At 44.1% G+C, this 27,791-nt stretch overlaps 1 protein-coding gene across 2 annotated transcripts in view; it reads left to right on the top strand.

Moving 5' to 3' along the window:
* Window positions 1-27,791, top strand: part of CACNB2 (calcium voltage-gated channel auxiliary subunit beta 2) — a 195,176-nt gene that overhangs the window by 18,497 nt on the left and 148,888 nt on the right. The window lies entirely within an intron of this gene.

The raw sequence follows: 27,791 nt of genomic DNA, 5'->3' as shown, positions 1-27,791 counted from the left end.
GTTATTTAATTTTTTTCTCAATTTAAAATCCTTCCCATTTCCCATGTACCCTGTGGTTATTGTCAGCCTGTAAAACTGCTCGAGGGCAGATGATAATTGACGTAGATGGATGATCAGAGCCGAGCACGAAAATAAAGCTAATACACAAGTTAACTAAAATTTATAATAGCCAGCACTCTATCACTGTTTTATTTTTAAGTGAGGCCGCTGCAGGGGCATTTCATTATTGAGGGAGGCCGCTGCTGGGACATTTCATTATTGAGGGAGGCCGCTCCTGGGACATTTCATTATTGAGGGAGGCCACTGCTGGGACATTTTATTATTGAGGGAGGCCACTGCTGGAACATTTCATTATTGAGGGAGGCCACTGCTGGGACATTTCATTATTGAAGGAGGCCGCTGCTGGGACATTTCATTATTGAGGGAGGCCGCTGCTGGGACATTTCATTATTGAGGGAGGCCGCTCCTGGGACATTTCATTATTGAGGGAGGCCACTGCTGGGACATTTTATTATTGAGGGAGGCCACTGCTGGAACATTTCATTATTGAGGGAGGCCACTGCTGGGACATTTCATTATTGAAGGAGGCCGCTGCTGGGACATTTCATTATTGAGGGAGGCCGCTGCTGGGACATTTCATTATTGAGGGAGGCCACTGCTGGGACATTTCATTATTGAGGGAGGCCGCTGCTGGGACATTTTATTATTGAGGGAGGCCGCTGCAGGAACATTTCATTATTAAGGGAGACCGCTGCTGGAACATTTCATTATTGAGGAAGGCCGCTGCTGGAACATTTCATTATTAGGGGAGGCCGCTGCTGGGACATTTCATTATTGAGAGAGGTTGCTGCTGGGACATTTCATTATTGAGGGAGGCCGCTGCTGAGAAATGTCATTATTGAGGGAGGCCACTGCTGGGACATGTCATTATTGAGGGAGGCTGCTGCTGGGACATTTCATTATTGAGGGAGGCTGCTGCCGGGACATTTTATTATTAAGGGAGGCCGCTGCTGGAATGTTTCATTATTGAGGGAGGCCACTGCAGGAACTTTTCATTATTGAGCGAGGCCGCTGCAGGGACATATTATTGAGGGAGGCCGCTGCAGGGACATATCATCATTGAGGGAGGCTGCTGCAGGGTCTTTTCATTATTGAGCCAGGCCACTGCAGGGACATATCATTATTGAGGGAGGCCGCTGCAGGGACTTTTCATTATTGAGGGAAGCCGCTGCTGGGACACGTCATTATTGAGGGAGGCCGCTGCAGGGACATTTCATTATTGAGGGAGGCTGCTTCTGGAACATTTTATTATTGATGGAGGCTGCTGCTGGGACATTTCATTATTGAGGGAAGCCGCTGCAGAGACATTTCATTATTGAGGGAGGACACTTTTTTTTCAGTATAATCTGCTATATGTGTGTACATGAGAAATAACTGTACCTGCCCATTACATGACTTCTCCATTTTTATCAGTGTTCCCCTCTGCAGGCCCTATCTTTTTTTCTAAGAGCTGGTGGCTGGAGACTAGCTGCTATGATGTCTCCCATACACTGCACACAGAAAGTGGAATCTGCTCCACCTCTCTCTAAATTAGCAACATCCGAAAAATAGGATTGTAGACATGCAAGAAGTGTTGGCTGAATTGACTGACTATCACAAATGTAGGGGACTCTCCTGACTCCCCATCGACACATGATTTTGGGAATGAAACAAGCAGACATGCATGCTCAGCTGAATTCAGAGTCCGGTAGAATATTAAAGGGGTAGGGGCACTTTAGGGGATAGATGTAAGAGGACAGTCAACAATTAGAAAGGGTTTGACCCAGACTGGCAGGAGGAGTGGGGAGACCGTCCGCCCTACAAAATGTCCCCAATCCTTGACAATTAGTGCAATGAGAAAAGCCGGGTAAGAAACAATATCCTACAATTACAAAAAAAAGGACTAATGTCTCCTATTTCCGGAATTTTACTCAAAACAGAGAATGTGTAATGTTTAGTACAAGCCGCATAATATCTCGGAGATGGAGATTTACCGGCAATTACATTCCATTAACAATCACGGATCACGTTTAATGGGCATCTGGCAGCGCTGGAAATGATGGCTCTGTGATTACAAGCGTCTAGGGAAATGTCAGGTCGCCATCTTGTGCTTTCAGACCATATTTAGTCTCATAAAACACATTAATGCGTCTTGTGATTGAGCGACGTCATAGTATCCTGTGAGCTGATTGGATGAGCTCTGGCGATTGACCTTCGTGTCCTCAAAAAAAATAGGTTCTACCATCACCACTATTATTTTTACCAAATATGATCCAAGAACGAGCTTTGTCGTATTAATATTTTGTCTTGCCTATGTTACTTTCCCTTTTAAAAACTGTTAACCCTTTACAGAATGTTGCAGAGATGATGTGACACCACGGAGCGCTATCTGTAATGAGGAGCAATGCGGCTACATATAGAATCATTACCTATAGGGAATAGCCCCTAGAGCGTTTCGTGTATTTTGGAGCTTTTTCACATGTGGCTGTAAAAAGTTCTCCCTGTAGGTTAGAGCCTAATGTTTCTAATGTCTGTTGTTGCCGTCTTCTGATGGATTAGAACAATAGTGTGAAAGAAACCATAGAAGAAACAATACTTTGCTGGGCTCATGTATACAGGATATGAGTAGTAGTACTGTGCTGGGATTATATATACAGGATAGGAGTAGTAGTACTGTGCTGGGCCTGTATATATACAATAGGAGTAGTAGTGCTCTGCTGATGTATACAGGATAGGAGTAGTAGTACTGTGCTGGGATTATATATACAGGATAAGAGTAGTAGTACTGTGCTGTGCCCATATATACAGTATAGGGGTAGTAGTACTGTGCTGTGCCCATATATACAGGATAGGAGTAGTAGTACTGTGCTGTGCCCATATATACAGGATATGAGTAGTAGTACTGTGCTGTGCACATATATACAGGATAGGAGTAGTTGTACTGTGCTGTGCCCATATATACAGTATAGGGGTAGTAGTACTGTGCTGTGCCCATATATACAGGATATGAGTAGTAGTACTGTGCTGTGCACATATATACAGGATAGGAGTAGTAGTACAGTGCTGTCCCCATATATACAGGATAGGAGTAGTAGTACTGTGCTGTGCCCATATATACAGGATAGGAGTAGCAGTACTGTGCTGTGCCTGTATATACAGGATAGGAGTAGTAGTACTGTGCTGTGCCCATATATACAGGATAGGAGTAGTAGTACTGCGCTGTGTCCATGTATACAGGATAGGAGTAGTAGTACTGTGCCGTGCCCATATATACAGGATAGGAGTAGTACTGTCCTGTGCCCATATATACAGGATAGGAGTAGTAGTACTGTGCTGTGTCTATATATAAAGTATAAGAGTAGTAGTACTGTGCTGTGTCCATATATACAAGATAGGAGTAGTTGTACTGTGCTGTGCCCATATGTAAAGTATAAGAGTAGCAGTACTGTGCTGTGCCCATATATAAAGTATAAGAGTAGTAGTACTGTGCTGTGCTCATATATACAGGATAGGAGTAGTAGTACTGTGCTGTGTCCATTTATACAGGATAGGAGTAGTAGTACTGTGCTGTGTCCATATATACAGGATAGGAGTAGTTGTACTGTGCTGTGCCCATATATACAGTATAGGAGTAGTAGTACTGTGCTGTGCCCGTATATACAGGATAGGAGTAGTAGTACTGTGCTGTGCCCGTATATACAGGATAGGAGTAGTTGTACTGTGCTGTGCCCATATATACAGGATAGGAGCAGTAGTACTGTGCTGTGTCCATATATACAGGATAGGAGTAGTTGTACTGTGCTGTGCCCATATATACATTATAGGAGTAGTAGTACTGTGCTGTGCCCGTATATACAGGATAGGAGTAGTTGTACTGTGCTGTTCCCATATATACAGGATAGGAGTAGTAGTACTGCGCTGTGTCCATGTATACAGGATAAGAGTAGTAGTACTGTGCTGTGTCCATATATACAGGATAGGAGTAGTAGTACTGTGCTGTGTCCATATATACAGGATAGGAGTAGTAGTACTGTGCTGTGCCCATATATGCAGGATAGGAGTAGTAGTACTGTGCTGTGCCCATATATACAGGATAGGAGTAGTAGTACTGTGCTGTGCCCATATATACAGGATAGGAGTAGTAGTACTGTGCTGTGCCCATATATACAGGATAGGAGTAGTAGTACTGTGCTGTGCCCATATATACAGGATAGGAGTAGTAGTACTGTGCTGTGCCCATATATCCAGGATATGAGTAGTAGTACTGTGCTGTGCCCGTATATACAGCATAGGAGTAGTAGTACTGTGCTGTGTCCATATATACAGGATAGGAGTAGTAGTACTGTGCTGTGCCCATATATGCAGGATAGGAGTAGTAGTACTGTGCTGTGCCCATATATACAGGATAGGAGTAGTAGTACTGTGCTGTGCCCATATATACAGGATAGGAGTAGTAGTACTGTGCTGTGCCCATATATACAGGATAGGAGTAGTAGTACTGTGCTGTGCCCATATATACAGGATAGGAGTAGTACTACTGCGCTGTGTCCATGTATACAGGATAAGAGTAGTAGTACTGTGCTGTGTCCATATATACAGGATAGGAGTAGTAGTACTGTGCTGTGTCCATATATACAGGATAGGAGTAGTAGTACTGTGCTGTGCCCATATATCCAGGATATGAGTAGTAGTACTGTGCTGTGCCTATATATACAGGATAGGAGTAGCAGTACTGTGCTGTGCCCATATATACAGGATATGAGTAGTAGCACGGTGCTCTGCCATATATACAGGATAGGAGTAGCAGTACTGTGCTGTGCCCATATATACAGGATAGGAGTAGCAGTACTGTGCTGTGCCCGTATATACAGGATAGGAGTAGTTGTACTGTGATGTGCCCATATATACAGGATAGGAGTAGTACTACTGCGCTGTGTCCATGTATACAGGATAAGAGTAGTAGTACTGTGCTGTGCTGTGCCCATATACGCAGGATAGGAGTAGTAGTACTGTGCTGTTCCCATATATACAGGATAGGAGTAGTAGTACTGTGCTGTGCCCATATATACAGTATAGGAGTAGTAGTACTGTGCTGTGCCCATATATACAGGATAGGAGTAGTTGTACTGTGCTGTGCCCATATATAAAGTATAAGAGTAGCAGTACTGTGCTGTGCCCATATATACAGGATAGGAGTAGTAGTACTGTGCTGTGCCCATATATACAGGATATGAGTAGTAGTACTGTGCTGTGCCCATATATACAGGATAGGAGTAGCAGTACTGTGCTGTGCCCGTATATACAGGATAGGAGTAGTTGTACTGTGCTGTGCCCATATATACAGGATAGGAGTAGTAGTACTGCGCTGTGTCCATGTATACAGGATAAGAGTAGTAGTACTGTGCTGCGTCCATATATACAGGATAGGAGTAGTAGTACTGTGCTGTGCCCATATATACAGGATAGGAGGAGTAGTAGTACTGTGCTGTGCCCATATATACAGGATAGGAGTAGTAGTACTGTGCTGTGTCCATATATACAGGATAGGAGTAGCAGTACTGTGCTGTGCCTGTATATACAGGATAGGAGTAGTAGTACTGTGCTGTGTCCATATATACAGGATAGGAGTAGCAGTACTGTGCTGTGTCCATATATACAGGATAGGAGTAGCAGTACTGTGCTGTGTCCATATATACAGGATAGGAGTAGCTGGTACTATGTTTTTTTTCTGTACATGTGACTCCAGGTAGCATGTCTTATATTTTGGAGCCTTTTACAAATTGTTGTAGCATTGGCTTTATAAGAATTTGAAGTATCTGATGACCTGCTGTGACTGACTCTGAGCTTCTCCATGCTGCATGTGCTTCCAGTTATTATCCAGTGCTCGGCATGTCTGGAAGTTTCCCTCTTATGTCTTTGCTTCTGACTCATCCTGTTCTTATCTGTTTCATAAAAGTATCAACTACAATAACAAGCCATTAAAATGATCACTATCTTTATTGAGTAATTCAGATACGTTCTACCTTGACAAGTTACATGGACATTAAATAATAGCAAAATCACAGTGCGTAAGATGTGCAAAGCAAAATGTTTCTGCCTTTTTAGGATGACTGGGAGCGCTCTCCCAAGGATTGTGAAACTACTTACAGACAGCGAGCAGTGGTGGATGACTCGCCTGATGCTGGGGTGTGACTATTCTACATTACAGAATATATTTAGTCAGTGAAAAAGAAATAGAAATTACAAGAATAGATTAGAGCTGATCCTTCTTCTAACACACTGGCTTAAAGTGAACCTGTCAGCAGGCATGTTTTAGCCTGTTTTAGCTGCTGACATGTTCCAATAGCCTGGTATGCTGATTTTAAAAATGCCTTTGTCAAAATTCTGAATACTGACACTACTTTATAAAACTTTGTTTCACCTTACCTGGCTCCCTGCCTACAGTGTACAGTGATTCCCGGAAGGAAGGTGGCTGCAGCAACCTGTGTGTTGTGTTTCACTTTACCTAACTCCCTGCCTACAGTGTATAGTGAGTCCCAGAAGGAAGGCGGTTGCAGCAACCTGTGTGTTGTGTTTCACCTTACCTGGCTCCCTGCCTACAGTGTACAGTGAGTCCCGGAAGGGGGGCGGCTGCAGCAACCTGTGTGTTGTGTTTCACCTTACCTGGCTCCCTGCCTACAGTGTACAGTGAGTCCCGGAAGGGGGGCGGCTGCAGCAACCTGTGTGTTGTGTTTCACCTTACCTGGCTCCCTGCCTACAGTGTACAGTGAGTCCCGGAAGGGGGGCGGCTGCAGCAACCTGTGTGTTGTGTTTCACCTTACCTGGCTCCCTGCCTACAGTGTACAGTGATTCCCGGAAGGAAGGTGGCTGCAGCAACCTGTGTGTTGTGTTTCGCCTTACCTGGCTCCCTGCCTACAGTGTACAGTGAGTCCCGGAAGGGGGGCGGCTGCAGTCAACCTGTGTGTTGTGTCTCAGTCTCCTCTTGTATTCTTCCTGTACTCCACACCATCCCCCTCCCTCCCCTGTCTTATCAATGCACATGACAGGAATATGGGATAGGCCATGAGAGCTGTAGGATTTTACTGCACACAAGCTTGTTGATATGTTTCCTCCTCATCACCCAAAAACTATATATATCTAGAGAAAAAAGCATATCAATAATACACCTCATGAAAAAGGCAACTTATATACTGCAGCCGAGCTCTATGTAAAGTGGATGCATATATAATGGAAGAAACCTGGTTACTAGTTCTACATTAATGGGGCATGTCATGCTGAAAGGTGCGGATAGGCAGGAGAAAAAGCTGTATGGGGGTTTCAAGCTGTGAGCCTTTAGCTTTACCTCTTCTTATAGGCCACTTGGTAAGACATATTAGAAGACATCATCCCTCTTTTATTTTATGTACTCAATTTTTTAAAGAAAGATATAATTAGAGCTTTCACACTCTCAAAATTCATGATTCATTGAAGTCAATAGGAATGTGCAGAACATAGGACGCTGCGTTCATTGGCTGCGGAGTTCTATATAAAGCCTACACATCCATTATACCCAGCAGTGCTTTGGATGAAGGTGACTTGAGTCTAGTGGAGAATTTTTGTAAAGTTTTGTTTTCTATTAGGAGAACTTTTTTTTCTAGGGTTTTATCCAGAGCCGTGTAATAGGGAGAGGACCCGGGGTCTAAGCCCCGTGCCCCCCACCAGGAAGAGGGGGCCACAACCATCCTGTCTACCTCCGCTCCTGCTTCATAATTAGCAATTCCGGTTTCCTATGGACACCAATATCGCTGAGTGCTATGCAGCACTGGGAAGTAGAGAATATTCCCCTTGATGATTCAGCTCTCTGTGGAGATTAGACTATACCGACGTTGTCCGTGAAGAGTTCAGTCATTAAACACTTTATCAGCTTCTCCCGATCCCTTAGCTGTCAGTCAATACAGGACAGAAAGCTGATTTACGCAAACTGCTTAAATAAGGAAGAAAGGCAGGGGGAAAAGAAGGGTAAAGGAACAGATTTCTTTACTTAAGCATCTTAAAAAGTTTATCATCTGCATTATTCATTTATAAATTTCTGTGAAAGGTTAGGTTGCACTTTAGTTTTAGAACTCAATTACTTTCATCCCTTAGATGCCTTTAAGAGCACCTGTCAGCCCTCCTGATGTGTATATTTTTAGTGAATATTTGTGTTGTTTCAACAAAATTGGCAAATCCTAAATTAGAGCTCTTCATTAGAAAGTTATAACGAAATAGACAACTGGGTGTGGCTAGATGGAGGTTTGTGTCTCTATCCAGCCTGTCAACTAACTAATCAGTGATGGGGGTGTCACATTTTGTATAGACAAACCCTCAATTTTTACAACAGTGGGTGAAATAACAGGAATGTAATAATGTGGTGTAATGGGAATATATCATCTATAAATGTTTTATTTTATGAGGAAATATTTCCTAAAACAGATATTTCAGGAGAAATTGAGAATTCCTCCTAGATTTGGGAGCCTCCCCAGATCTGGAGCAACAAGTGTTAATATTTTAGGGGGCGGGACTTATCCGGCTGTGAGTGTGCACCACATTTATAAAGCACGTGCAACGTTTTCTCCGCCAAGAACCTGTCATCTGCTGTAAAGTGTTTTTTTTCTAAAGGGTAAAATGTAACAGAGGAGACGTTTTATTTATTTCGGTTATTACGGGCCAAATAAGAATGAAATATGTGTCAATGAAATGTTCACACTTCACCATTAGACTTCACATGACAGAGATCTGGCTGTTACTGTGATACTCTGTACACTGGATTATGTCACATGTCTACAAGTCAGCCATGGATTGACCATTCAAGTATTAGGGCCTAGAGATGAGCAAATTTATTTGTTGATTCGTAGATTTGGTACAAATAACATTTTCTGCTTCACGTTGGATGAATCTTTTAAAGCAAACTTGTCAACTGGTGAGAGGTTCCAATGACTAATGACATGCTGGTTTTTTATAAAACCTATTTTATAAAACTTTATTTTACTTTACCTGGCTCCCTGCTAGCGGCGTGTGGTGAGTCCCTGGGGGAGGGGCATCTGCAACCTGTGTGTGCCTGTCTCAGTCTCCTCTCCTCTGCACTCATCTAGCTCCCCTCTTTCTTTCATGTGCATTAAGCAGGCAGGGGAGGGAGGAGGATGGTGAGGAGGAGAGGAAGAGTGCATGATAGCAATGGGAATTCTGGCTCTTCTTAGTGAGCTGGCTCATTAGGCTCTGTTCACAAAGAAGAGCCGGCTCTTCTGGCTTCTGAACGGCTCCCTATTAAATATATAATAGGGAGCCGCAGGCCAGTCAGTCACCCCCCACCACTCCACTTTTTACCCGATTTTATAGGGTAAAAGGGGACGTGGCGATCCTCTTAGGTGCAGGGTTTAGTGAGCCATCGGCCTATTGAGGTGTGCCGGCTCAGGTCGTTCACTCGAATGAGTCGGTTCGCGAATGAACCATCCCTAGTTTATGAGGAGTCTGAGACACAGGCACACAGGTTGTTGCAGCTGCCCCCCTTTCCTGGGACTCACCGCAAACTGCGGGAGCCAGGTAATGTGAAATAAAGTTTTATAAAGTAGTGGCAGTATTCAGGATACTGATAAAGGCTTCTTTAAAAATCAGCACAGAATAGGCTTTTGTAACCTGTCATCAAATGAAAATAACATTCCTGGTGATAGGTTTGCTTTAAAATTGTGGCTAGCTACTGCTGTCACTCATCCCAAAGCTAAGGTGAGGGAAAATTTAAAAAAAAATGTACATAAAGAATTCTATGACAACTGAAGCAACATCTTTTCAAACATTCAATGGAGTTTCAGAGAATGGAATCTTAGATGATTCCCTCACCTCTAGCCGTGTCCGGCAACAAATGCCCTAAAAATACAGCTCTCAGATCATCGCACAAGTGAACCCATCAGTGAGTAGGGCACTTTATAAGCTTTCCAGACCTACCTTTCTGAGTATCAATAAAAAATACTAATGCTCCGTGTGTGGTGCAGTGTGAACAAGGTCAACAATGGAAGAGTCGCCTTCTTCCTTTAGTCACAAACACAAAATAACTGAGACCTTCTTAAGCCAAAAATGTTTTTCTTTTATATATATATGTTTTGGTACATCACCAGTCCTCACTTCCCATCCCTTCCTCATGCAATCCCTTCCCTTCCTTGGTTGAACTTGATGGACAAGTGTCTTTTTTCAACCGTATAAACAATGATACTATGAAAGTCCGTAGTCACAAGTAGTGTCCACACAGACATCATGGACCGTGAACGCCCAATTCACATGCGGCAAGAGATTGAATGTATGGTACAAAGGATAGGTTGGAGTCCAGAACAACCCCAAGATAGCGGGCCTGCTGGCTCGATAATATAGTGATCCAAAAAGTATCACCTAAATTCTTCATTCTTCCTCTGTTATAGTGATCCCACAGACAAGATGGAGAGGTCGGGGTTGGGTCGGTTAGTCGATGGTGGAAAGATAAGGAGTTCAGTCTAAGAAAGATTAAGTTTCAAGAAGAGAGAGGGCATGATGTTAGAGACAGTAGAGAGACAGTCACTAGTGTTCTGGAGTAAGGTCGGGGTAATGTTACATGCAGATGTATATAGTTGGGTATCATCAGCATAGAGATGATACCGGAAACCAAAACTGCTGATGGTTTAGAGATGGCTGGTTGGATTTCGCTCCACAGGAGTGCTCTCAGCCTGGTAAAGGTAGCTTCAGGCTGGAGAGGATAGCTGGCTGCTTCAACCACAGGTTCCTGGAGATGGTGGTCTACTTAGACCCGGTCTCCACTCAAGACACAGACACAGGTGCCTCTATAAGGCTCTGTAGACAAAATCCTTGAATTTTCCAACCACAAGAGGTTTTATAAACTCCCCTTGTGAGGTGGCGAGCTCGTTATCCAACCTGCTCTCTCCTTGCATTACAACAATTACAGTACATCTGATTGGTCAACATTATCAACCTTCCTTCTCAGGCAGAGAATTACCAGCTGCATTACCACGTCCAAACACTTGAGGTTCCCCATTGAGTTGATGAGGCTCATTGAGAAAACCCTATTGTATGGAGAGGGATTTGAATTCGCAACACCATTCGCATTGGCAGGGGTGTTGCGTTACTAACTACTTGCACTAATAACCAGAGATGAGCAGACCCAATGTTCAAGTTCGGATTTGGTGTTCAAGTTCGAACTTGAACTTCGGGATTACTCATATCTACTCGTATGTCTACAACTCTCTGTCCCCTCTTCCATTGGTGCCGGCGTTCATAGCACTGGCGCCAATTTTTTTTTTATACCTCCACGCACCATCATTTTCTCATCCAAATAGGAAGGAGTGCTGTGCCAACCTGTTCATATTCATAGAGAAGCACCCATATGGCACAGTGGGCGTTCATTTATGGCAGTTATATATAGTAACAAGATGTGCCCGGCTCTTATTATTTACATGAATCTACATACCCCACTGCTTTCAGAGAGGTAAGTGGGTCATGTGCCAGTGTAAATAACAAAAGACAGCTCACCCTTAGAGCAGGAGCCCAGCACCCGGGACCGAATTCCAATGCCGGGAATACATGTTAATGTAAACAGGTTAAAGCTCCGTGTTGGAGCGGATGTGCTAACTGCTTGGAGACGGGTCAAGACTTTTAGCAATTGTTTCTCTTTATCTCCATTGTATAAGACAGCGATGAATTCGGAGTCCCTCCTCGGAGAGCCACAAGTTTATTTAGAACCTAAATTGTTTACTTTGTGGTTTAATGGAACTGGAGAAAAAAACTGCAACCGCTTCATACAAGATGCAAGAGGAAAGTTATTGTTACATCCTTACAAGTTTCGATACAGACTCGATGGCTTCTTCATCCGTCCATTGAGAGAAGTGCAGCGTAATCGGGGGACAGGGGGGGGGTGCATTGAGTCTCGCAGAGAAAAAGCTGTCTCTGTATAAATATTATGCTGGTGGCTAAGCACAATTCAAATAAACCTTAAAATAACATTTTGTAGCACTGGCATAACACAGGATTGTTATAGAAACACAGAGATAGGGCAAGAGCAGCCTCCCACTTTCAGTCCGGGGTACGTCAAGTTGTATACATCGGATGTTTTTAACCCTTTGTCTTTGAAAGTGAAGTTATTTCAATTTTTTTTTTCAGAAACAGCGCCACTTTTTTTTTAGAGGTCGTGTCTGGTATTACATCTGGTTATTCTAATGAGACTGAGACACAGCCCACAAGCGGTGCTGTTTCGGTTTACATGATGCTAGCACTTTTTCCATTTGCTAGCCCTTTATAGATGTGTTCATGTAGCAGAATTTCTGCAGAAAATTCCATAAAATGTTCAGGTGAGAACCTCCTTTCACTGTAGGGATGGAGTCCTTGTGCAGACTGTAAAATAAGCAATGTTTGTTTTTTCCGCCTCCAATTGGAAATAAGTAGGAGGAGTATTTTGACTTGGAGTTTCCTGTCGGAAATTCACAGTGTGCATGGGCCTTCAAGGGGTTTTCCAGGAATCTGGAAAACCCCTAAGGAGCCAAGGATTTTAGGGAAATAAAAGAGCTGCACACCCTCGTCCGCGAAGCCGGTGTTCTGCGCATGCGCAGAACAGCAGGCCCGCGTCTGCACTGTCACTGCTCCGAAGCCGGAGCCACTGCGCATGTGCAGAACTCCGGCTCCGCGGACGAGGGCGCGCAGCTCCTCGTAGCTGCACGTCAAAGATATCTGGTAGGAGCATCAAAGAAGCTATTTGGGCATGGGGTAGCCGCGCCGTGTAGCCTCAGCTCTGGCTACTCCAGGCCCAGTTGCCTCTTTAGAGAATTAGCATATTAGGGCAATAAAAGTTCTAAAAATATACAGGGGACATGAGGATTAGCCCTAAAAAGGGCTATCCTCACATACAGTAGAGGCACCTACCACCCGATCTACCTTAATAGGTACATCCGTGGTGGTAGGTTTCCTTTAAGGCCCTTGGAAAATGGAAGTGGTGCCCTGTGCTCGGAGGAGGTCACCCATTGGATGACGTGGATCCTGTAACCCACCCGAAAATTCTGGTAAGTTACAGGCACTAAGCCTACAAGTGCTACTCAGAAACCAGGTGCTGGAGCTTCCTGGATAATCCCTTAAACAGGTTTTCTATGGAAATATTCAGTACAGTATTAAAGGATTGGTGGGTGACTGATGGGGCCCCATTGATCACCATCACCAATTATTATTTAGTGACAATTTGTAAACCAAACCCTTTACATTAAATGGACAACATAGATAGATTTATATTCCTGGACTGTAGCTGCTTGAGGCATGCGCTCACACTGCTGTGCTCTTTGCTCTCTGCAGTGAGCTGCTCGGAAGCCCCTCCCCTCTGCTCTGAGTCACTATTACAGTATGTACTTAGAAGTCTATTATATTACAGCTTTTACTCTGAGGAGACTGGTGGATTATACAGGAGCTCAATGCATAGAGCTAAGAGCACAGCAGTGTGAGGATACGCCTCCAGTACAAGTACAATCCTGGAATATAAATCCACTTTGCACAGTCCTGTGTCGGTATCTGCACGCTCTGCTCACTTCTCATTACAGGCTGAATCAGGAGAACAATAGGTCGCTCTGCTCCGTAGACTTTCTTTACATCAAAACAGAATTTTCAGGGAGCGATAAGCCGGACCCCCGGATGAATAAAAGGCTGTTAATCAGAATAAAAGTCATTATTTCCTGCTCTTCCTGCAATGATTTGGGTCCTTCCTGTGATTTTCTCATTATTACCAGTCCGCTTTCATTAGGACAGAGATTATATGAAGCCGCCTGGGAGATTGTGTTTTTCTCCTCCTCGTTCTTCTGCCATTTATGTACATGATGTAGCGAGTCCATCACTCTGCCCAGAAGCGTCTCCTTATCTTATGGCGCACATTTGCTTTTTATATGACCCAGTGAATTATGTTTTGTGAAAGGTTTAAAGGAACTCTACCATTTGTTTTCATGCATTATGAAGCAAACATACTGCTGTAGCTACACTGATGCAGAAACATATCTTGTTTAATCCCTGAGCTGAGTGGTTTTGATGAAAAAGCAATTATAATATTGAGGACTTTGGGAAAGCTGGGTGCCTACAAAAACAGATTACACATGGAGCTTCATGAACTGTCCAGACAGGACTAATCAACCTGAGCTGGATCACTCATACACAACAGCTGGGGGATGGTGCAGCAATTGATTACTTCTGCCGGTCAGGCACAAAACAGTGATTACATCATTCTCTGGAGCAGTGCATAATTAGGGTGAGGAGAAGCGCCGAGGCAGCCACAGGAGCAACAGAGCCTCATCATACTTTTAGAGTAGTTTTTTTCTGCAAAACCACTCAGCTCAGGGATTAAACAAGATATGTTTCTGCATCAGTGTAGCTACAGCGTTTTCAAGGTATGTTTGGTTCATAATGCATAAAATCAAATGGTAGATTCTTTAACATCAAGTTGTCATTTTAGGAAATTTCTACCTTGAAGCTACATTAAACCTTTGTCCAGGAGTGGAGAACCATGGCTGCTATCTTCCAGACACAGTGCCACACCTGTCTATTGGTGGTGCCTATATAGCAGCTCTGCTGTATTTTGAAGGGGATGTCCTTTAAAAATAGGGGTTATCAAATTGATCGGTGAGGGACTCACAGCAATCTAGAGAACGGGGTTAATGTTCTCTCTCTTGGGTGGAAATTGGAATGATGGAAATTACTGAAAACATACTCAACCTTTGCTCCATCATTTAGTGAGAGGTCAGGACCCCCATTTATCAGATTGCTAGGGGTCCCATTCTCATGATCAGATGGGTCCCAGCAGTTGGACCTTCATCAATCAGCATGTTATCTCCTATACTGCACATAAGGGTAACTCAAAAAGTTGGAACAATCCCTTTAAGTTGACCAGTATGTCACTGTTTTTTGACTAAAGCAGAGTAGATTGATTTATATTATGAGATGATGTGATCTAGAGGTAAAGCAGGGTTGTGATCTGTATGGTAGGATTGCACAAAAATATCTTTTAGTGGCCCCAGGATTTGCAGCAGTAATGGGCCCCAATAGTTACCAATTTTGCTATTAAGGTCTCTTTTTGGGGTTGATACCAAAAAATGACCCACTTATGGATCCCATACAGAGAGGATGTAAGTTACGGTATCTGAATCCAGCTAATGTGTATAGGGTGTCCCGGGTTCTTCCTTTATGGGGTAGTTCAGCAAAACAGAAACCATATACTGTATATACAATACCTGATTACTATTTAAAAATTACAACCCCCCATGCATGCATACTTCCACTCCATTCATACGGGCACTAAGAGTGGTTCTCCAGAAATTCTGGAAAATCTCTTGGGGGTGAGGAAGAATTGGCAAAAAAAGCCCAAAGTATACTTATCCTGCACCGGCCCCTGTTGGTAGTTCTGGTCTTTGGCACCAGCATTGGGAGTCACAAAACTTGCTTCATCCAATCCATGGTCTCCCCAGAAGACAGGAAGTCATTTGTGACATCAGAGGAAGTGACACCCTCTGATGCGGCTGGCCATGACTGTCTGGCCAGAAGTACTGGTGCAACACAGGAACCAGTAGCTGGAACAGGGTAAGAACACTTCGTTTTTTTCTCGTCCTTTTCACGTCCTTCTCGTGACTCTGCGGCGTTCAGACACTTACAGGAAACCTACCATGAGGTATGTACTATCAGAAGTAGATGTAATGGAAGATTCCTCCTGCTGCCTCTGCCCTAATCTGTAATGTAATAATCCTGGAATCTAAACTAACTTGTTAAAAACTTTATTTTAGTAATATGTAAATTACCTGCAGAGGCTAGTGGGCGTGGTGTAGCCTTAGCTCCCAGTGCCCGGGCAGGATAGTACACGCCCCAGTAGCCTCTGCACTTAAAAAGGTTTTTCCAAAAACAAAAGTTAGGCCCTATACAGGGGATAGGTCCTAAATTGCTGATCGGTGGGGGTCTCAGCGATGAGAACCATAAACATCCTGAAAATGAGGGGTTTCGATGGTGTCCCGCGTACCTCCGTCGGACCACTCGCATTCCATCAGACTAATGGAGCAGATGGCCATGCATGACCGTTCAGCTCTATGGGACTGGCGAAAATTGCTGAGCACCGCGCTCGGCGATCTCCATTGGCTCCATAGAGATTGGAGATCCCCACCACTGAGACCCCCACTGATAAGCAAGTTAGGCCCTATCCCGTGGATAGGGCCTAACTTTTGTTTGTGGAAAAAACACTTTAATTTACATATTACTGAAATAAAGTTTTTTAACAAGTTAGGTTCCAGGATTATTAAATTACAGATTAGGGCAGATGGTAGATCCCTCATGGTAGGTTTCCTTTTAACCCTTTTCCTCTGGATATTTTTCATTAATAGAGATACTCCTTTAACACTTAATTTTTTTGCATTTTCTGTGTGTATTGTTATAGGAGTGTTTACTACCGAGCAGCGCAGTGCAGCCGCACACCCACTTTCGTTATCGCCCGCACACCTCCGTGCTGCCTCCATAGACTCTGTCATAAGATATTGTTTAACTGCAGTTTTCCCAGGATCATAATTATTACCATTATTTTCTTCTCCATTTCCATCTGCTAGTCGCTCGTTACCTTTCAGCTAGCATAGTATTATAACTGAGCCTGACAATACGCTGCATTTTCTACCTTTTATTACCTAAAAGCACTTTTCTGCTGACAGAAAATGAAAGTTTTTGACAAGACGCCTCCACTAGACCGCCACATTATCAAGTCAAATAAGTAATACTGTCGTTAACCAACTCTAGCAACTTATTTAAGGGCTTCCAAGGACAGTCCAATACAGGGTCGGTGCCAGCACTGGGCATACCTGGGCAAGTGTCGGGGTCCAGAGGTGCTGGGGGGGCCCACATAAGGCCACAGAATCCATGAGGTGAGGGGGGCTGTAGCTAATCAATCCATGGGGTGAGGGGGGGCTGTAGCTAATAAATCCATGGTGTGAGAGGGGGGCTCATATAAAATAACTATGATGGGGCTTTTTGGTATGATAAACTAGGGAACAGGAGACTTTTTTTTGGTTTCTGAATTTTTTATGCTGCCACGTGAGTTCACTGCAAAGGGGCCCACTGAGGCTCTGTCACCCAGGGGCCTACTGAAACCTGGAGCCGACCCTGGTCCAATATGTACTGTATATAATGAATCTACAGGGGAGAGCTGAGCCCCAAATTTCTCTGAACACTTACTTTGGGTATTTGTTGCCATAATTCAAAGTGTGAAAATTCTTATGACTAAAGAGAAAGTAAAATGACTGTAGTTTATAATAAGACACCTAAATGTTAAGGAGGCAAAGTATTTTTTTTTTCACTTTGATCTTAAAAATACTAATATTTATAGTGCTGATATGTACTGCTGCAGGATAGTGGACTGTATAATTCTCAAAGCGACACTCCCATCTCTGACATCACTCCCTGCTTTACAGCTATTGGTTGAATTTGTACCTTGCAGACTTCCTGTTGTACCGCCCCTTATATTGAATCTTCACCTTTTTTCCCTATAGTAGTACCGATCCTGAAAGTCCTTTCATATTCACCTCTATAGGGTGGAACAGGACCATCTTTCTGGTGGCTCCATAGAAGTGAATGACGTGCCCGTTTTTTCTGTGGGTCTGACCTCCATCTATCAGGCACTAATAGGGTTTTTTTTGTAGGACTTTTGGAGTCTCCTAGGGGGCTGGGGCTTTCATAATTACCCTGACTCTTGTTTCCAGCATTGCTTCAGCTCTTTGAACCTGCATCCATTCCAAGGGGTCATTGGACCAGCTTCAGCCAATGAGTGGCCTCCTTAGACCATGGAAGTCACTTCTGTTTTCTAGGAAACTTCCCTTCCTTTGTTATCTCCTGGTCCAAGGAGTCCACTCAATGGCTAAAGCCTGTCTTTTGAGCCCCAGAACTTCCAGCTGGGCACAAGCCTGAAATCCCTAAATGGGGTGTGGGGGCGAGAGGGGTAAGTATGTGATCTTTTTATTCCCACCCCAGCCTTAGGGATGTCCTGGATTCTTGGAAAACCTCTTTAAACCCTTAGTCTAGTGGCTAAGTGTCCTTTATGATACGTCACCTTTAGGTGGTACTGTTGGAGATTTTTTGGGATGACATCATAGACAGCCTCCTATTCTTACCTAAACAACTAGTCAGAAATGGCCTTCTAACAAGCCGACGTGTGATTGGCAGATAGAAAACTGGCGGAGCTCACGTTATTTCTTGTACGGTCAACGATAACTCACCACAATTCGTGTTTAGGGATATTTCATTTTTCTGTAATGGGATGGATTTAACTCGTAGGAAGAGAAGTCACAGGTCAGACAAGGTTTAACAGTGTGTTCTAGATTTCAGCTTCACACAGCCAAGTTCTCATGGGTATTATGTCAGCTGCTGAAATAAGGGTTTTTTTTTTTTACTATTTATTCTCAGAGTTACAGTAATAGTCTCAGAGACAAACACCTTAAAATAATGTATGGTGATGTCACTATGAGGAATCGGGAGTCTAAGGAAGGGGGAGGGGCCTATAAGTTGTGTGGGGATACCAGCTAAGTAGGGGGCGAGAAGGAAGGTGGCAGGAGCTCAGAGCATCAGTTATTAGGGCCTCTGTCAGAAGAAAAACTTGAAGATTTTGAGCCCCAGTGAAAATCTGTGATTGTGCCCCCACCTTTCAGTTGGCTTTTAAAATACTTTTATAATGCAGTATCGGAATGGGGTTCCTTGATCCCACCAGATAAGTTTATTCTGGGGTGCACTCTTCATTAACCTCTATAAATAGACCCTAATAGTCGCAAATTGGATTGTCTTCTGCTGGCCTTCTGGAGTGCAGTATTGTGTTAGAGCCTGGGCCCACCGGGGGATCCTACGCTCCTCTGGTGGGACAGTCCGACACTATCTTCATATGAGGCAGAGAAGCCTTTGTAGCTCTCCAGGATTCAGGGTCAGGAGTGACTCCCTATGACTATGCCCCTGATCACTGTAAAAAGGAAAGGGGAAGATAGAAGGAATCAAGGGCTAGGCAAAGGGGCTGGGGGTAATCCTAAAATGTAAGTCACATGATCATAGAAAGAATAAGTCTTATAACAGGGGTCCATTCTTTTAGTCAATATAAAAGTTGGGGGTTCAATCACCAATAAAATAGCTATGGACGATTTTTTTTTTCAGTTTTTCTCCTACCCCTGAGGTTAGAGATCACTGGACGGTTTGGTTTTCGAGCAACAATTTATAGCAGATTTTCCACACAAGACATCCCCTTTAAATGACAAGTACAACTACACTATCTCTGTATATAACGTTCCAGATTTTTATAACTTCACACTATTTGACCCACTTAGTTCCATGGCCACTAAATAAACAATGAGTATCTTTGTGCCTAATGCAGCGTGATATCACTGAATGTAAATGAATCAAGCCAAATCTCCCCCATTTAATATATAAGCCATCTGCCTCCCGGTAAATAATTAATGGCCCTCTGTTAGCGCCGATGATCCCGTTATCTGTGTAGATGCCGACTACAGAACTTGTCAACTTCACGAGAGATAAAAAAAAAACTTCTTGGTAAATTTTAGCTTTATTTAAATTTTTAAAAAATTTTTTTAAAAATTTTTAACCAATCACAAACAAGCATTGCATTTCTGTATAGAAATGGAAGTCTTCAGAGTCTACAGAGCAGAATGACCTCTATAATGACCCGGCATTATGTGTAAGACTGTAAATTTAAGCTTTTAACAATGTACATTGGAACCTTGGATTACAAGTAACTTGGTCTACAAGTGTTTTGCAATACAAATTTGTTTTTTTTACAAAAAAGTGTAAGCGAAATTTCCAAATACAGGCAGTCCCCGGGTTACGTACAAGATTCCATAGGTTTGTTCTTAAGTTGAATTTGTATGTAAGTCGGAATTGTATATTTTACAATTGTAGATCCAGACAAAAACATTTTTTTTGCCCCAGTGACAATTGGAGTTTAACATTTTTTTGCTGTAATTGGGCCAAGGATAATGAATAAAGCTTCATTACAGACACCTTACAGCTGATCATTGCAGTCTGGGACTATAGTAACATCCAGAAACTTCACCAGAGGTCACAGGGGGCAGAGGGGTCTGTCTGTAGCTAGAAAACGTCTGTAAGTTGGGTGTCCTTAAGTAGGGGACCGTCTGTACAAGCTTTATGTGACCCTCAATAATGAAGATGTAGAAGAAACAAAGGGCTGGATGTTCTACACATGACTAAATATTTTTTCGGTGTGGAACAGATCGTCAGTGTTTCAATGATTTCCTATAGAAAAACTTGCTTTGATGTACAAGCGATTTGGATTAAGAGCACAAATTCTGCTTGTGATCCAAGGAATTCTCTCATTGAGGAATCAATCGTCCGGGTATCAATGGCTTCCGATAGGAAAACATGCTACGAGATGCAATTAAATATCTTATATAATCATCCCTTAATTGTGACTCCATTTAAAGGGAACCTTTAAGGGAACCTACTAAACTGCTAGCCTCCTGTAGAGGATGAAATGTCCTTTCTTAACTCCCTCTTTTACTCTCAAACGGTTTTTTTATTAAATAAAATCCCCCCAAAGTCAGGCAAATCTGACTCTTCACATCCCATTTTACATGAGATGAGTAAAGTTTAGTTGTTCCAGATTTCAGAAGCCTGTGTCTTTGGTTGTATAGCAAAAATAGTAAAAAATAAGCTTTTTATGTCATATTAAAGCAACAAATCTCACCATTCAGATCACAGTAAGATTATTGTTCTTTGAGCTACAGAACTTGACATATGGCAATTAAATAATAGGCAGGAACTGGATCTTTATTTGCAGTTTGCATTTCCAACTATGTTTTAGTTGCCTGTATCTCTCTGGTTCTGTAGCTCACAAAGCCATAAGCCTGATGCGATCTAAAAGATCAGATCCTAATTTTTTATTTAACACCAGAATCATGTTTTTATCTACCGTACCATAGAACAGAAGATAGGGGCTCCTGAATTGACATTACCCATGCAACCACAAAACTTGACTCATCTCCTGGGGTGAGAAGAGTCATATTTGCTGGAGGAGATTTTCTATAGATAAATGGTTGCGATTTCACATAAAAGAGGAAATTCTAGAAAGGACATTTCATACCCTACCTGAGGGGACTAGTAGTTTAGTTGGATAAAATCTGGTGACAGGTTCCTTTAAAAAAAAAAAAGTTAAAAATCAGATTCTCACTTCCACTCAGAGATAATTAAACATACCTGGTGACACCTATCTTTCATTTGTATCTTTCACTTGTACATCTCTTTTGGGCTAAATAGGTCACCTTTTATCTTAGGACACAGCCTCACAATTAAAGTTGTTGTCCCTATTTTCTGTTATTATGTTTTTGACCTTGGCTTGTTCCCTCACCCATGCCTGAATACACAACGTTGGGACACCAGCCTTGACTTGTGTCTGGATGACCTGTGACACTTGTCCTCTCGGGTACTTGGAGACTCTGTCCCCAGATCAAAATCTGGAGTTGGACTCTGTACATGTGTAGCCAGCCCTGACCTCTGTCTTCTCTGGCCACTCTATTTGACTATCCCTTTTATACAACATTTCCGGTCCCACTGAGGTCCTGTGTGGGGCTAGGAGTTCCAGTTTGGGTTGAAAGAATTGATCAAGTATCTGAATCCCACTGATAGGACCCCCAATGATCATGAGAACCGGACCTAGTGTCCCCCACTTAAATTGAATGATGGTAACATCATACAGGCAGTGCCCGGGTTACTTACTGGGTTCTGTAGGTTCAGGGCCGGCGCCAGCACCCGGCAAACCCGGGCAAGTGCCGGGGCCCACAGCTGCTGGGAGGGCCCACTCGTGGCCAGATCTCATCCCCCAGCAGCCGGGCCGTGCCGGGTGCTGGCACCGTAAAGCGGCGCTCCGTATACCGCAAGACCCTGCCGTGCAGCAAAACCCCCGTCCGAAGCAGTAGTGCCGTGCCGGGTTCTAGCGCCGTAAAGTGGCGCTCCGTCTGCTGCAGGATGCTGCGCTGAGGCCGCCGGCAGGAGGAGGAGGACGGCGAAGGGGAAGCTCCGGACCTGACCAGAAGACTGAGGTGAGTAGTGTTCTCTTTATTTTTAACGGTCACATTTACTAGTGCATGAGGGGTGAGGAGGCCACTGTATATAATGAATGGGGAGGATGAGGAGGGGGCTGTATATAATGAATGGGGGGGGGGTGAGGAGAGGGCTGTATATAATGAATGGGGGGGGATGAGGAGAGGTCTGTATAGAATGAATGGGGGGGGGGATGAGGAGAGGTCTGTATAGAATGAATGGGGGGGATGAGGAGGGGGCTGTATAGAATGAATGGGGGGGATGAGGAGGGGGCTGTATAGAATGAATGGGGGGGGGGGTGAGGAGGGGGCTGTATAGAATGAATGGGGGGGATGAGGAGGGGGCTGTATAGAATGAATGGGGGGGATGAGGAGGGGGCTGTATAGAATGAATGGGGGGGATGAGGAGGGGGCTGTATAGAATGAATGGGGGGGATGAGGAGAGGGCTGTATAGAATGAATGGGGGGGATGAGGAGGGGGCTGTATAGAATGAATGGGGGGGATGAGGAAAGGGCTGTATAGAATGAATGGGGGGATGAGGAGGGGGCTGTATAGAATGAATGGTTGGGATGAGGAGGGGGCTGTATAGAATGAATGGGGGGGATGAGGAGAGGGCTGTATAGAATGAATGGGGGGGATGAGGAGAGGGCTGTATAGAATGAATGGGGGGATGAGGAGAGGGCTGTATAGAATGAATGGGGGGGATGAGGAGGGGGCTGTATAGAATGAATGGGGGGGATGAGGAGGGGGCTGTATAGAATGAATGGGGGGGGATGAGGAGAGGGCTGTTTAGAATGAATGGGGGGATGAGGAGGGGGCTGTATAGAATGAATGGTTGGGATGAGGAGGGGGCTGTATAGAATGAATGGGGGGGATGAGGAGAGGGCTGTATAGAATGAATGGGGGGGATGAGGAGAGGGCTGTATAGAATGAATGGGGGGGATGAGGAAAGGGCTGTATAGAATGAATGGGGGGATGAGGAGGGGGCTGTATAGAATGAATGGTTGGGATGAGGAGGGGGCTGTATAGAATGAATGGGGGGGGATGAGGAGAGGGCTGTATAGAATGAATGGGGGGGATGAGGAGAGGGCTGTATAGAATGAATGGGGGGGATGAGGAGGGGGCTGTATAGAATGAATGGGGGGGATGAGGAGGGGGCTGTATAGAATGAATGGGGGGGATGAGGAGAGGGCTGTATAGAATGAATGGGGGGATGAGGAGGGGGCTGTATAGAATGAATGGTTGGGATGAGGAGGGGGCTGTATAGAATGAATGGTTGGGATGAGGAGAAGGCTGTATAGAATGAATGGTTGGGATGAGGAGGGGGCTGTATAGAATGAATGGGGGGGATGAGGAGGGGGCTGTATAGAATGAATGGGGGGGATGAGGAGAGGGCTGTATAGAATGAATGGGGGGATGAGGAGGGGGCTGTATAGAATGAATGGTTGGGATGAGGAGGGGGCTGTATAGAAGGAATGGTTGGGATGAGGAGAGGGCTGTATAGAATGAATGGTTGGGATGAGGAGGGGGCTGTATAGAATGAATGGTTGGGATGAGGAGGGGGCTGTATAGAATGAATGGGGGATGAGGAGGGGGCTGTATATAATGAATGGGGGATGAGGAGGGGGCTGTATATAATGAATCGGGGGTGCGTGCAGGGGGCTGCATATAATGGGCGGTGAAGGGGATGCATATAATCCATGGGGGGAGAGGGGCTGCATATAATTAAACTATGGGCGGTGAGGGGGGCCTGGGCTGTATATAATTAATCCATGGGGGTGAGGAGGCTGTATACAATGAATCCATGCCGCTACGCCAGTTTACTGCAAAGGGGCCCACTGAGGCTCTGTCGCCCAAGGGCCCACTGAAACCTGGAGCCGGCCCTGTGTAGGTTTGTTCTTAAGTTGAATTTGTATGTAAGTCAGAACTGTATATTTTATAATTGTAATCCCGGCCAAATTAATAATAAAGCTTCATTACAGACATCTCTATATAACTGTTATAGATCATTGTAGCCTGGGACTAAGGTACAGTACATTGCCAACATCCAGGGGTCCGTTTGTAACTAGGGGGTCGTCTGTAAGTCGAGTGTTCTTAAGTAGGGGACCGGCTGTACTTGTATAGTATTAGTATCAGATCCCTTTAAATTCCTTTTTACAATGACCTGATTAACGAAGGGTTGTGAGTACATGACGATACCCTGTCCCTAAGTGGTGGGATCACTGTTACATGCGGCGGGGGTGAAGCTGACACTGTGCATAGCAATGAGGGTTTCACCTTCTCATCCTGGGGTAGATCACTTACATTAGACTCCTATTCCACTACCCGGTGTTAATATCATTGCACTCCGCCTGCCCTGCGTCTCATACAGCATCAGCTACTCCATGGAGGAGGAACATGGCGGGAAAAGCCAAGGTACGTACACATTCTGTTATCTAAGACACAAGTGGTAGTGGGAAAGCTGTACTGAAGAACTACAACACCCAGCATGCAGCTTTTTCTCATTAGATACAGGTTTGCTGATTGTATATATAGATTTTTATAGGGACTGGACTTGTAAATTTCATGGACAAACTTATCGCTAGAGTTGGGGTCTCTGGACCCTTCCTGATGCTACAAGCACTTGATCGGAGAGGTGTATGGATCCTTACAGATTTGTAAGTCTAGTAACTTTATTGTATAGTAAAAGGATTTTCCCACAAATTACAGTATAGAAGTCCATGGAGAGTGCAAAAAATTTGATAGAAGTGACTTAAGCTATGGATAGATCAACAGTATTAATTTTTTGGAAAATCCCTTTAAAGGGGTTCATCCAGCTCCACAATCACTGCACGGGTAAAACCGACATCGTGTAGGGCACTTTATAATCTTTCCAGACTTACCTTTCCTGTTTCCATGTGATCAGTCATTTCAGAGAAAATTCTGTTTATATATTTTTTTTGCTTCTGGGTGCATCAGGGGCGGGGCCATTGCTTCGGGTGCACCTGGTTTTCATAATATTTACAATGCCCGCATCATTCTGTATTGGCTCTTAACATAATTATTGACGTACCCAATAAAAAGAAGGCATACAAACAAGAGTATAGTTTCAACTTCAGACATGGCTCCACCCCTGGTGCAACAAGAAGCTAATTTGCATAAAAATAAAAAAATAATAATTTTCTCTATATTGCCACCTTTTTAGGAGGCAGGAAAGGTATGTCTAGAAAGCTTATATGGAGCCCTACAAGATGCTGCATTTACTTGTGTGGTGATTTGGAAGCTGTAGATTCCCTTTAAAGTGGTTATCTGGGTTTAATTTTTTTTTTATGGCCGGGCTGGGGAGGGCTAGTTAAACATAATAAACATGTACTTACCTCCTCCGGTGCTGCCGATGTCCCGCGCCACGGCCCGTCTTCTCTGTGCGCCGGTTTCATTACACCGGCGCACAGGGAGCTTCCGGCCGGCCGGAAGCTCCCATGCGCACCATCTCTCAGCGCTTACAACGCTAAGAGATAGGGACGGATGGGAGGAGCCGTCCACATCGCGGACCGGAAGCTCCCTGTGCGCGGCTTCCATGCCCCTGTAAACAAACAGGGGCACGGATCGAAGGGACCGCGGCGCGGGACATCGGCGGCGCCGGAGGGGGTAAGTACATGTTTATTATGTTTAACTAGCCCTCCCCAGCCCGGCCATAAAAAAAAATTTAAACCCGGATAACCCCTTTAAGTCATATGGATGCACAGTTTGGCTGTTTATGGGTCATATTGTGCTTCAATATGCAAAGTCTATGGAGAACTTTCCATTGGGGTTGACAGTGTCGGACTGGTATGTGTTGGGCCTACCCGAGGTGGTGATCTTGAGGGCGGGCCCCACCCTTGAACCATAAAATACCATAAAAAAATCATATCATATAATCTATAATATCGGAATCATCCTATATGAAATAGATAATAATATCCAATGATTATTCCATTAACTTCCAAATGAAGATTTTCGCGGCCCGTCATAAAGTGTTAGAACCTGGGGTCCACCGGAGGATTCTCTGATGCTCTGGTGGGCCAGTCCGACCCTGGGGTTTGATATAAACCATGCGGCACCATATGGCGGTAGAATCTATGTTGTAAACTATGGGTAAGAAGCTTTAGATATGTCATAATGCAGTAAGGGGATGTTCTGTCCAGGAAGGGGTTACACAGCGTCCTGCGCTGGTAGTAAAAATAGTTTATTATAATAATAAGGTTTTATCTTCGGGAGGCGGGGGGTGCGCCGCCCCCTTCCTCTGGTCCCTGATCTCCACTGCCCGGCCAAAGATTGCCTGGAGGTCTGGAGAGTGCCCGCTGGTCCTGCGCCAAACCAAACGAAATCCACAATTTTCAAAGTCTGCGCACTTAAATCAATTCCATTAGGGAATTCCGAAAGTTTTTTTTTTCTCTCTCCGGATTGAAGAGTTTCAATGAGAAAATATGTTTTTGGCAGAATCTCGCAAAGTCCCAATGAGGAAAAACGGCCATTAATTCTGAGGAGTATTTGACATATATAATTTGGGAGGTCGGGGGTCGGGTCTGATATGTTGTGTCTGGTGCTGCCTAAAGGAAGTCAGGAGTGATGTGTCCTAGAACTGATGGATTTATCACGTTCCCTGCGGTTTTATGGATGCCAGTCGTCCTTTTATTCACATGCACTCGAAACTTTTTGTGCATTAAAGGAAATCCTTCAAAAACCTTCAAAAAAATTCAACATCATGATAAACCAGGGACACTAACTCATAGATCCAGGTACCTGTGGCCTCCTTCCTTCTAAAATCAACTTTTATAATATTGATAATGACTCAGAAGGGCTCTGGGGGGTTACCAGAGCCTCTCTGTGCTGTAGCTTCACAGCCTGTTATACTGTCTCCCCATCCCTCTGCAATTCCCCCTGCCTCAGCCTAATATAATCTCATACTGTGGAAGGGGTAAGTGCTGAGGGAGCAGGGGAGAGATGGAGACAATGTAAGAGCCTGTGAAGCTGCATCATGGAGGGTCTCTGGTAACACCCGCAGAGTTCTTCAGACTCATTAGCATAATTTTAAAAGTTGATTTGAGAAGGAAGTAATATATAAGAAGATAACCACAGTCATGGCGCCTGGATCAATGATTGGATAATAGATGTTGTTCAATGCACAAAAAGTCCCAAGCGCATGTGAACGAGAAAACGACTGGTATCCATAAACCGCAGGGAACACGATAAATCCAGTAGTTTTAGGACACATCCCTCCTTATTTACAGAGCAAGGCTGAAGATGTCTACAGGGTCGGTGTTGATTCCAGACAATTCCGATTACAGACAAAACCTGGATAATTTCCGGATGTTTGTAGAAAAATCTTGCACAATAGACCCGCCCCCTGAGCACCGTTTTAGGGTGATTTGCATATTCATAAAAATGAGATTGTTTCTGGTCGCTTCTTTACTTTGTGTCCACAAAGGTCTGTGTGTACTTCTATCAAAAGTTACTAAATTAATGTTTTTGAAGCGATTCTAGACCGAGCAGATTCTATTCGGGCGCATCCGTTTCTGCTGTTAATTTTCACCATACATTACCATCTGTTAATGTTGCAGCAGTGATGCTCAAATTCTTATTAAAACCTCACAATTTGGTGAAAGATTTTGGTCAGATATTTTCTTTAAAAAGTTTGTCCTGTC

This window comes from Engystomops pustulosus, chromosome 5, assembly GCF_040894005.1.
Source record: "Engystomops pustulosus chromosome 5, aEngPut4.maternal, whole genome shotgun sequence".
Classification (NCBI taxonomy): domain Eukaryota; kingdom Metazoa; phylum Chordata; class Amphibia; order Anura; family Leptodactylidae; genus Engystomops; species Engystomops pustulosus.
Note: the sequence above shows the minus strand (reverse complement) of the source record. Positions and strands in the feature narration are given on the sequence as shown.